Genomic DNA, 12,680 nt, shown 5'->3' with positions numbered 1-12,680 from the left:
CCCAGAGCCCGACGCGGGGCTCGAACTCACGGACCGCGAGATCGTGACCTGGCTGAAGTCGGACGCCCAACCGACTGCGCCACCCAGGCGCCCCTGAAACATACTTATCTTAATAATATTTGTATCAAGGTAGTCTCAAGAAGGCTTATATTCTCTTTTATTTGGTATCTCTTCCCATAAGCTGAGCAGCTGTCAACAAAAATTCTCAGCTAATTAATAACTATGAAACATACCAAACAAACCTAAATATTTCTCGCATTTCTCCTTTTGTGGGTGCCATATCACAGGCTCCTAGGTAAGGGACTATTTGGGGCCTGTTTATTTTTTTTAAATCAAGAGTATGACAAAGTTAGCACAAAGCACAAAACATAATTCTGGTGAGAGACTGAATCTGTAGTACGTGGACAGATTATGCAGAAAGTTAAGAATGATTTTTCACCTCCTCTTGTTAAGAGCGGACTATCACTGACACAAGGATATAACCAAACTCTGATGTTATATAAATATAATATTTAGAGTTAAAGATTTTGGGGGCACCTGGCTGGTTCGGTCAATGGAGCATGTGACTCTTGATCTCGGGGTCATAACTTTGAGTCCCACATTGAGGGTAGAGTTTACTTAAAAAAATAGAATCGAAGATTTTGCAAACATATAATGAATAAACCCATCAAAATCAAGCCAGTTTTTGTCAAAATTTTAACACATTTTATTGCTTCTTTTCAGTATTTGCAGCCATTATAAAGTACAACAAAGTTCACTTTTCCTCAGACCTTCTAAAACTTACTGTGTCCACTCTAATTTTGTCTCTTCCTATCTTTTCACATCCTAGAACAACCAGACTCTAAGAAAAAAGTATTTGTGGGGCAGCTGGGTGGCTCAGTCATTTAAGCTTCTGACTTCAGCTCAGGTCATGTTCTTGCGGTTCATGGGTTCGAGTCAGGCTCTGTACTGACAGGTCAGAGCCCGGATCCTGCTTTGGATTCTGTCTCCCTCTCTGCCCCTCTCCCACTCACTCTCTCTCCCTCTCTCTCTCTCTCAAAAATAAATAAGCATTAAACATTTTTTAAAAGGAAAAATTAACTTTTTCTCTTGAAAAACAGAAGCAACATCCCATTCTCTTTTATATATGTCTGGGGGGGGGTCCCCAACATGACCCCCAGCCTCAATGATTGGCTAGAAGGATTAACAGGGTTCAGCATATTGCCATACTCGTGGCTGTGATTTATTACAGTAAAAGGATACAAAGCAAAATTGGTAAAGGGAAAAGGTGCGTGGGACAAAGTCTGGAGAAAACAAGGTATAAGCTTCCAAGAGTTCTCTTGGCACTAGAGTCACACAGGACATGCCCAATACCCCCTGCAGTGAGTCGTGATAACATGTGAAATATCGTTTACCAAGAGAGTTCACTAGAATCTCAGTACCCAAGGTGGTTTTTTAAAATATTTTTAAAGTTTATTTATATTTTGAGAGTGAGAGTGTGCGTGGGGGAGGAACAGAGGGAGAAAGAGAGTCCCAAGCAGGCTCTGTGCTGTCAGCATGGAGCCCAACGGGGGCTTGATCCCACAAACCAAGAGATCATGACCCGAGTCGAAATCAGGAGTCAGATGCTTAACCAACTGAGCGACCCAGGTGCCCCAGTACCCTTCGTTTTTATTGGCACCCTCTGTCTAGCACGTACCAAAACTACAGACTCCTAGAAGGAAAACAGGTGTTCAGCATAAACCACAGTGTTTATACACATAGTTTAGGCACAGCGACCACTCTTATCAGCTCTGGGAACGGTGGGAACCATCCCCAAGTCAGAAGCCCCAGACGCCAGCCAAGGGTCTACCTTGTCAGCAGGACTTTCTAAAAACAGCAGTCTTGCACTTGCCATGTTAACTATTTTTCTGCACAGTTTTGTTGCCATTATTATTCCAATATAGTCTTTTAACCACTTACATTAATCACAACTTTGCTAACCAAATTACCTAGGAAATAGATGATTGAGAACTCTCTGTTATACACAAGCAACTTATCAGATAAGCAAAATTCACAAACATCCATATTTGGCCTCCTTAGCTACACATCCCTTTTATACCTTCTTAACATGGGAAAATATATCGTTATATATGGATGTATACATACATATATATCTTAGCTCTGTCCACTGAAAGGGGCTAGAAACAATGACACCCAAGTTGCAGTAAGCTCAGAGCTTGATTTGATACCATTCTCCACGAAAAAAGAAAAAAAAAAAAAAAAGAACCAGGGTTCCTCAGAGAAATGGCTGATTCCAAGTCTGAAGGAAGGTAGTTACAAGAAGATTCTGGAACATCTTATTCCAGAAAATAAAGTAGGACTCAAAAAATGGTGAGAGTAGGTCAGAAAGGCAAAGGAGCCAGCTTGGCGTGGCCCTCACTAACCAAGTCTGGGACAAATTGAGTACCAAAACAAGACAGTAATGAAATATTGAACCGTCGGAAAAAATAGTGCTTGCGTTCACATTGATAAGAAGTAAGTAAACAGGGGCGCTTGGGTGGCTCAATAGGTTAAGCATCTGACTCTTGATTTTGGTTCAGGTCATGATCTCACAGTTGGTGAGCCTGCATCAGGCTCTGGACTGACTGTGTAGAGCCTGCTTGGGATTCTCTCTCTTTCCCTCTGTCTCTGCTCCTCCTCCACTTGCTCTCTCTCTCTCTCTCTCTCTCTCTCTCAGATAGGAAGAAAGGAAGAAAGGAAAGAAGGGAGGGAGGAAGGAAGAAAGAGGTAAATAAACAAGGGAGAGCAGAGGCCCTTGCTTGCAGTAGAATGCCCAATGCAAACTGGTAAATGTGAAACTGGAAAATCATCATTTTGCAGCCATGACAATCAAGATTGGTCAGACAAGAATCATCAATGGATGGTAAATCCAAAAGGGGAAAGTGTGATGAGGAACAGGATATTTGCATAGTATTAAAGTATCTTCTCCATAAATTGCTTGTTACAATTGGCAATTGCAAGCAAAAAAATTATATGCTAATAATTTTATACTACTATATGGGAAGCACCCTGATTACATGATCAAAATTAATATATTGAACAAGTGGCAGATGGCAATTGTGTGCCTCAGATGTGATACCATGGGGACACAACATAATTTATGTAATATTAGAGAATGCATAACTGGAATCCAATCATGAGGAAACATTCAACAAACCTCAAAATGAGGACTATTGGGAACAAAAGATTGGGGCACCTGGGTGGCTTAGCCAGTTGAGTGCCCGACTTCAGCTCAGGTCATGATCTCATGGTTTGTGCGTTCAAGCCCCATGTTGGGCTCTGTGGTGACAGCTCAGAGCCTGGAGCCTGCTTCAGATTCTGTCTCCCTCCCACTCTGCCCCTCTCCCACTCATGCTCTGTCTGTATCTCAAAAATAAATAAAGGTTAAAAAAAATTTTTTAAAGATTGCATTCTTTAAAAATGTTACTGACATAAAAGACAAAGAAAGGTTGAATCCCTGTTCCAGATTAAGAACTAAAGACGTGATGACTATATACAATATATTATCCTTAACTGGATCCTACGCAGGAGAAAAAATACTACGAAGGACATATTGGTTCCGTTTTTCAAAAGTGCAATACAAGCAGTAGAGTGGATAAAAGTATTACATCCATGTTAAATTTATTGAAGTTGATAACTATACCATGGTTATGTAAAATAATATCCTTATTATTGGGAAATGCACATTGAAGTACGTAGAGGTAAAAAAGCATAATGCATGCAATTTGCTCTCAAATGATTCAGAAAAAAAAATATGTATATATAGAGAGCGTACATGATAACACAAAAAGAATAAGATGTTAAGAATAAGTGAATCTTGGGGCACCTGGGTGGCTCAGTTGGTTAGGTATCTGACTTTAGCTCAGGTCGTGATCTCGCAGTTTGTGAGTTTGAGCCCCACATCGGGCTCTGTGCTGACAGCTCAGAGCCTGCAGCCTGCTTCGGATTCTGTGTTTCCCTCTCTCTCTGCCACTCCCCCATTCATGCTGTTTCTCTCTCTCTCAAAAATAAACATTAAAAAAATAAATAAATAAAATCATCTTCAGTATTGCTTTCTCTAAGCTCTTAGGAACCATATTAAGTCAATAACTGAACATCGTGGTAATGCCCAGCACATACAAGATTTTTTTTGTTACATTATGCCTAAAGGCAGCTGTAGTTTGCATTAGGCCAAGAACTAATTTATTTTTTTTTAACGTTTATTTTTGAGACAGAGAGAGACAGAGCATTAACGGGGGAGGGGCAGAGAGAGAGGGAGACACAGAATCGGAAGCAGGCTCCAGGCTCTGAGCCATCAGCCCAGAGCCCAACGCGGGGCTCGAACTCACGGACTGTGAGATTGTGACCTGAGCTGAAGTCGGACGCTTAACCGACTGAGCCACCCAGGCGCCCTGGCCAAGAATTTAACTTAAAATGATCTCGTTCCAACCCTCTACAAAAATGTGGAATGGTTAGACACTATTTTTTATTATGTTCAAGAGTCTTGTTCATTAAGTTTGACAATAACAAAGCTGAGTAAGAAAAAAAATCTTCAAATAAAAATATAAAAACATGGTTGGTTGACTGGGTGGCTCAGTCAGTTAAGTGTCTGACTCTTGACTTTAGCTCAGGTCATGGTCTCACAGTTTGTAGGTTCAAGCCCCATGTCGGGCTCCATGCTGGCAGCATGGAGTCTTCTTGGGATTCTCTCTCTCCCTCTCCCTCTGCCCCTCCCCTGCTCTGTCTCTCTCTCAAAATAAACTTTAAAATATATATATAAATATAATTTTTAAACATATATTTATTTAGAGAGAGTGGGGGAGAGAGGCAGAGGGAGAGAGAGAGAGAGAGAATCTCAAGCAGGTTCTGTGTTGAGCCCAATGTGGGGCTTGACGTGGGGCTCAATCTCACAATCCTGAGATCATGACCTGAGCTGGAGTCAAAAGTCTGACACTTAGCCATCTGAGCCACCCAGGCGCTCCTAAAAACACAATTTTTAGGGGTGCCTGGGTGGCTCAGTTGGTTAAGCATCTGACTTTGGCTCAGGTCATGATCTCACAGTCTGTGGGTTCAAGCCCCACATGGGCCTCTGTGCTGACAGCTCGGATCCTGGAGCCTGCCTCAGATTCTGTGCCTCCCTCTCTCTGCCCCTCCCCTGCTCACACTCTGTCTCTCTCTGTCTTAAAAATAAATAAATAATAAAAAAACATTAAAAAAGCACACACAATTTTTAATCCCAATTCCAGTCAAAGCACAGAACAATATTTTTAGAATAAATTTCTCCCACTCTATTTTTGAAATCCTGGTGCTATACAAAAGACTTGGAAACAAGACTTTGGATATACATAAAAGAAGGTGAACATGTATATATGTAAATCACTAACAAAAGTAAGGAAATGCCCTAGAAAAGAACAGTGACTGACGATTGCCATGTCACTTTTTCCAATGAGTCATGTTAGAATGCAAAAGCAAAGAACGATTTCTATGATTTTTTTTTTAATGCTGGTAACAATCACCTGGAAAGAACTTTAAGGTTGTAAAGTCTTATATGTGTAGTACTTTTTAAAATGTACCTTTGAAAAATATTGATATCATAGAACCACCTATTTTAAGTGGCCAAAAATTCCATTTTGGTGGAACGTGTAGATGATGACCAGGTTGCTTTTCTATAGCTCTAATTATGTGAAATATTTTTAGTTACGAATACGCTGGGGTTATGATGACACCACCACCCAAAAAATGTGATGAAATATTTATGAAAATGGAATCTGATAATTCACTATCGTTTGAATGCCCAATCTTGAGCTACTGCAGACATTTGTACTTCTGGAACTGGGATGGAGAAAGCTTTGACTTTCAAGTGGAATGGATTTGTATGGCACAAGAAACGTATGTATTTTCTACAGAATCCAGGAAAAAAAATGCATCCCCATGCCCTGATGGGTTCCACCATGAAAAACTAATGCCCCTCCTGGGAACCCAGCTCGTCGTCTCTGAAACGAGCATCCAAGGTTTTCTCAGCTATGCATATTCTGAGCAACTCTGCCACTGCCAAGGTGCAAGAGAGGACAGTCCTTCTGGTCCTTCTGTGCCTGGCAAACCTCTTCATGCACTTAGTGTCTGCACATCTTCAAATAAAGACCGTCTGTCGCCATTGCGACCAGAAGGCACTTGCTTGACTATCTACTATATACTGGGAATTTTTTTTTTTTTCTAGATCATCTATTTTAACCCATGATGTTTCTCATTCTTTCACTTTTAGCTTCTCTTCCAGTTTCTCTGCTTTAAATTATTGCGTGTCGTCATCAAATAGTTTTTGGTTCATCTTCAGGAAGAATGCTATCACATTTTATATCTAACAATATATTTTCTTGTTCCAATGTACCTTTAAATTGCAGTACGAGGGGAGAAACATGATGGGAAGAATTTTTGCTGCATTTTCACTGATTAAACTCAGATTCTGGATTTACAGTTATTTTCTTTCAGCACTTGAGAAACGTTGTTTCACCTACTTCTGGCCTCCATGTTTCCTGATAAGAAGTCCACTATCATTTGAATTATTTTTCTGTTGCTGATATGGTATCCTTTTTCTCTTGCCGCTCCCAGGATTTTTCTTCATCTTTTTTAGTTCTCAGAAGTTTGATTATTAGCTGTCTTATTAGACTGCATATCTTTGTGTTTATCCTGCTGGCATTTTCCTAGATTCTTGAATCTGAAGATGTAGGTCTTTAGTCAAATTTGGAGACACTTTTGAGTACTATGATACTCTGGATTTTTATGTGAATCTTGTGATTTAGCAGGCTTCTCCTGACATCACTCTGGTGGGAGAAGGAAGTTCACCACTGAGCTGTTAGCATTAGGTGGGAATGGAAGTCCAAGATACTCAGCTTCTTTTGACAGCTCTGGGGAGGGGAATTTGTTACTGCTGGGCAGAGGTCGAATTTCAGGCTCCCTATTAGACCACCACCACTAAAACCACCTCGTTGAGGATGGAAGAGGCATTCTCTTACCTACCACATAGCTGTCACTGACACTGTGTGTGGGGAGGCTCAATACTACCAGCCGCGTGCAAATGAAAGTCCCAGCTCCCCATACTGTCTTCTCTGACGTTATCCTTGCAGGGACAGAAGAGTCCCTCATAGCAATCTTTGCTGTTGGGGATGAGATGGGTCTACAGTTTTTTCTGTGGTGTTTGGCTGGAGTAGAGGTTATTTTCTTAAAGGTTTTCTGTCATTCTAGACTATCCTTTTCTTGGTCCTTTGGCTGGAGAGAGACAGGCTCTTCTTGGAGCCTTTTTTTAATCTGCACCCACTGGCATATTGTGTTGCCAGCTTCTCCAAGCACCCAGGCCAGAGTATATGAGGCAAAACAAAAATGTGGAAAAGTTATCACTGTGTCTTTCTTCACGTTGCACGATCCCTAGCTGGCCTGCCTTTGGTCCAAATTTTAGAGTCTTCTTATATTTGTTTTATCTATACAATATCAAGGGTTTTTAGCTATAATTAATGGGGGATACAGGGAGAAGCATGCCTATTCCATCTCAGCCCATTATCTATTCACCTTCATATATGACACTATTTTAATGGGTATAAATTTCTGGGCTGACAGGGTTTTTTTTTTTCCTTTTTCCTTTTTTTTTAATTTTTTTATTTATTTTTGAGAGAGAGAGAGAACGAGTTGGGGAGAGGCAGAGAGAGGGAGAGACAGAGAATCTGAAGGAGGCTCCAGGCTCTAGGCTATCAGCACCAAGCCTGACCCAGGGCTCAAACTCATGAACCACGAAGTCAGAAGCTTAACGGACTGAGCCACCCAGGTACCCCTCTTCTTTCTTTCAGTACTTTAAAAGTGCTCCATTGTCCTCTGGCTTGCTTGCTTTTTTTCTTTCTTCCTTTTCTTTTTTTCCTGGTGAAAAGTAATTATCTTAGAACCCAGTAAAATACAGACCTTTTCTCCTCTGTTTTTAAGATTTTCCTTTATTAGTGGTTTGTAACAATTTGATTATGATGTGCCTTGGTGTGATTTTTTCACATCTTTGAATTTCACTGAGCTTCTTGGATGTGTGGGGTTATAATTTTCATCAAACTTTGAAAGTTTCTAGTCATTATTCTAACTAAAATTTAAATTTAAAAAAGGGGGGGGCGCCTGGGTGGTGCAGTCGGTTAAGCATCTGACTTCAGCCAGGTCACGATCTCGCGGTCCGGGAGTTCGAGCCCCGCGTCGGGCTCTGGGCTGATGGCTCAGAGCCTGGAGCCTGTTTCCGATTCTGTGTCTCCCTCTCTCTCTGCCCCTCCCCCATTCATGCTCTGTCTCTCTCTGTCCCAAAAATAAATAAAACGTTGAAAAATAAATAAATAAATAAATAAATTTTAAAAAGGGGGGAAACAAACATATTCAGTCATCCCTCACTCTCTCCTTTCCTTCTAGGATTCTAATTACACTATAACTCTCCGGTGCTCCATTCATTCTCTATTTTCTCTCTGTGTTTCATTCTGGGCAGTTTCTATTTTTATGCCTTTGAATGCGTGATTCTTCTCTTTTGCAGTGTCGAATCTGCTCTTCATCCAATTTTTTTTCCATTTCAGCTATCATATTTATTATCTCTAGTAGTTTGATTTCCCGCTTATATTTTTTTCCTTTCACAGTTCAAGAGTCCCTGGGTTATGTCATATTTCCTCCAAAGGTATCCATTGGCTCTTTGCGATCCCAAGAGCCCCCCTTTACAGGGTTGCTTCACGGAGATGTATATTTCCCTGCAGATCCCCATAGGCAGGGGCTCACCCTGGTGGGCCTCACACACAAAGCAGCAGAGAATCCAAGTCACAGAGCGTAGGGGCGGGTTAGGAAGGAAACGGTGTCATTGAGGGAAAATGCTCTACAGCCCCAACGGAGTCTGTCTCACTATAGAAAATATGGCCTCCGAGTATTAACACCACGGAATTGAGGCAAAGGAAAACACACCTTATAATATATATTATAATCTAAGATATAATAACCTCAATATAAAAACTTAGAAAAATAAATGTCTATTTAGATTAATATCAATCTCAATATTAGTTAAACTTTTGTTTTTATTATTTTACTATTACGATTTGGATGCGCTGAGGAAGGAAGCTCTAGTTCACAGAGCCAGAGATTATAAGGAAGGCATCATCGCTTCTTCAGTCAAGAACTTGAAAGACAAGCACAAGAGTGCACACGCGCTCACCAACTCCACCGGCATCCGAGGTTTTCGCTAATTTGCAAAAGGCCCGTATCTTCTATCAATGACTGGGCCTTCAGCCACACTGAAATGGTCAGTGGCAAGAGCTGGCGTCATTCTTTTTTGCGTCGCTCGTACCTGATGGTAGCGCTTGACAGGTAGTCGCGGCCTCTCAATACAAGTTTGTTCAATTTGATTGGATTTTTTTTTAGGTCACCCAAATTGTCGACAAACACAGCCCATTCCCGCTTAAACGCAGACAAGAGAGAAAAGGGGAGAGCGGGGAAAAGGAAAAAAAAAAAAAAAAAAAAAAGGCTCTGGCGCTGAGGATTCTGGGCGCTGGAGTTCTGGCGCCCCGGCCGCGCAGGCGCATTGTCTTGCCTGGCGGCCGGCCCCGCCAAGCCGGCGCCATTGCTGGAAGCGTTCCCGCCCTGCTCTGCGAGTGCCCTCAGTTGTCCTCAGTTCGGCAGCCAGGTACTCGTTGCCCCGGGCGCCGGGCCCCGGTTCCCCGCCGCCCCTCCCTCGGCGCTGGGCTCCTGGCGGCGTCCGGGGCGGGGCCGTTCCCTCCAGAGCCCCTGTCCCTGAGCCGACACGCCCACCCGAGAGGCGACTGGGGCTGGGCCTCCTGCCTGGCTGTCGGCGCGGTCTCCCCCAGGCTTGGCTCCGGGGCTGGCGGTGCCCTCGGCGGCGGGCGCGGCGCTGGGGTTGGGGAGCACGGGGCGCGGCCGTAGGCTTAGTAGGGTTCGACTAGGGCCTGCTGGCCTCTGACCTGACTTTCCGCCTCTTCCCAGTCCCGCGCCTTTGATGGAGGAAGTGGGGGGACCCCGGATGGGCACTTAGGGAAAAAGGGCGAGGCTGGAGGAAGGACAGTCACCGTCCTGGCTTCTGAACCCGCAGGGATGGAACGATTTCACACCTGATGGCCTGACAGGTGGATGAACTCCTGTCCTTTCGGTAACCGAGGCAGCTTCCCCCCCTCCCCCCGCCCCGTCTCATTTTATGGCATTTCACGGAATCACTTTCAAATCACCTGTCTCTCCCAGACCTGATAATGGCATTATTGCTTTGGCTGGGAAGTGCTGGATTGGCCCGTGGCGCTGAAGTTCTCAACAAGAACATGGACCCCTTCGTTATTTTAAAATAACAAAGCTAGCTGAGGACCCACAGCAAGGGACATTTTTCAAGTCTTTGATACTTCCGCAGTGCTTGGGAAGACAGACAGGGACACTATCCAGAAAAAAATATCTAGGCAATTACGACTATGGAGAAATGTTGGCCTGGATTAGATATCTTCTGCATAACGGCAGAGGTGAAAGGAGAAACAGTGCGGTAAGCCTCATTTGCTAATAACATGTGCTCAAATGATTTTGCCAATGGACACATTTCTACAGTAGCTAAACCAAGGTTAGAACCGGGGGGAGGTGGACACTCTGGAACTTTATTACTACACCAAACTCCTATGTATATGTAAATACTTCTTATTGTCTACTTGGAAAGTGTAGAAAAGTAGGAGTGTAAACATCACAGGCCCAGGTCTCCGAGGTCACAGTGGACTTCCGTTTGTGGACTTGCTGTCTTTTTCTCTATGCGTTCTTTTTTACACAATAGAGATCAAGCTGATCTCGATTAAATAGCGTTGGCTATTCTGATTATAAAATTTAAACAGATGCTTATTGCCCAGTTTGGTATTAAACGTATTTGACTAGCATTATCTATATGGCATATTGCCAAGGAGGAGTTCATTAATCTTTAAAAATTTATAGGATGCCTGGGTGGCTCAGTCGGTTTTGCATCCCACTTCAGGCTCGGGTCATGATCTCACTATTCGTGAATTTGAGCCCCGCAGAGGCCTGCATCGGGCTCTGTGCTGACAACTCAAAGCCTGGAGCCTGCTTGGAATTCTGTGTCTCCCTCTCTCTCGCTCTGCGCCTCCCCACTCATGCTCTGTCTCTAAATAAAAAACAAACAAACGTTGAAAAAAATTTTTAAAAAGAAGAGTATTTAATTTGGGGTGAGGAATTAGTTTGCTTTAGAACAATATTTATCAAGGTAAATGTTTGAGGTGCTTGTTGACAATGTAGATTTCTGTGTCTCATACCTAGAGATGGTGATCAGATCTTGGATGGAGCTGAGGAATTTCCTTTTTTTTTTTTTTTTTTTTTTTTAAGATTTTTTTTCAGTGATCTCTACACCCAAGGTGGGGCTTGAACTCTCGACCCTGTGATCAAGAGTCACACACTCTACCGACTGAACCAGCCAGGCATCCCAGAATGTCCTTGTTTTTCTTTTCTTACTTTGAGAGAGAGCATGAGCAGGGGAGGGGCAGAGAGGAAGAGCAAGAATCCCAGGCACTGGGAGCACAGAGCCTTATTCGGGGCTCAGTCCTGCAAATCTTGAGATCATGACCTGAACTGAAATCAAGAGTCAGATGCTCAACCAACTGAGCCACCCAGGTGCCCCCAGAATTTCCTTTTTAATGAGCTTTTTGCATCCTCAGATTTAAGATGTGGGAGTTTTCTAATGATATGTAGGAGTTTTCTGGGGAAAAAATCATTTTCATTAGATTTGCAAAGGAACCCATGACCTAAAATAAGGTAGAGAAACACTGAAGTATGGGAAAAGCACTTTTATTAACTCTGAGACTTAACTATAAAAATCAAGAGTCAGGGGCGCCTGGGTGGCTCAGTTGGTCAGGTGACCGATGTCGGCTCAGGTCATGATCTCACAGTTTGTGAGTTCGAACCCCACGTCGGGCTCTGTGCTGACAGCTCATAGCCTAGAGCCTGCTTCGGATTCTATGTCTCCTCCTCTCTCTACCCCTCCCCTGCTCACGCTCTGTGTCTCTCTGTCTCTTAATAATAAATGTTAAAAAAAATTTTTTTTTTGTTACATCAAGAGTAAGATGTTCAACTGACTGAGCCACCCAGGCACCCCAAGAAAGACTATTTCTTTCTCATAAAAGTCTGAGTTTTCAGGTGACTGGCAGTGATAAGGGTGGGTAGGGGTAGGCAGCTCTATGGCATTAGGTCATCTAGAAACCCAGGTTCCATTCCTCTTTTTGCTTCAGCACCTCCTAGGGGCTGTTGTCTTTCCTATGGTAGAAGCTGGCTCACTTTCATACTGTTGCATTGCAAGCCTTTTACAGGGGGTGGGGGGGTAGGGAACAAAGAACTGGAGGACAGACAGCTCCCTGGTAAAGATGTGATGTCACCCGGGGGCACTTGGGTGGCTCATTTGGTTAAGCGTCAGACTCTTGATTTCGGCTCAAGTCATGATCTCACAGTTCGGGTGTTCAAGCCCTTCATTGTGTTCCGCGTTGGGGTTCATGTTGGGCTCCTTGCTGGGCTCCATGCTGGTAGTGCAGAGCCTGCTTGGGATTCTCGCTCTCCTTCTCCCTCTGCCCCTCCCCTGCTGACACACGTATGCTCTCTCTCTCTCAAGATAAGTAAACTTTAAAAAAATAAACTAAAACTCCTTTAAA

The 12,680-nt window shown here is 43.2% G+C and overlaps 1 protein-coding gene across 2 annotated transcripts in view; it reads left to right on the top strand.

The window, feature by feature from the left end:
- Positions 1 to 9,597: 9,597 nt before the first annotated feature.
- Positions 9,598 to 12,680, top strand: part of ZNF624 (zinc finger protein 624) — a 33,451-nt gene continuing 30,368 nt past the window's right edge. The window contains exon 1 of one of the 2 annotated variants that reach the window (XM_047089851.1): positions 9,598 to 9,673. The gene's annotated coding sequence lies outside the window, so the exon portion shown is untranslated. Of the gene's footprint in view, positions 9,674 to 9,923; positions 10,529 to 12,680 lie in introns of those variants that run through there. The other variant, XM_047089852.1, reaches the window with a different exon arrangement.

This window comes from Lynx rufus, unplaced genomic scaffold (genome assembly GCF_022079265.1).
Source record: "Lynx rufus isolate CCGP_SWC_20201006 ecotype Redwood Valley unplaced genomic scaffold, mLynRuf1.p SCAF_28, whole genome shotgun sequence".
NCBI classification, from domain to species: domain Eukaryota; kingdom Metazoa; phylum Chordata; class Mammalia; order Carnivora; family Felidae; genus Lynx; species Lynx rufus.
Note: the sequence above shows the minus strand (reverse complement) of the source record. Positions and strands in the feature narration are given on the sequence as shown.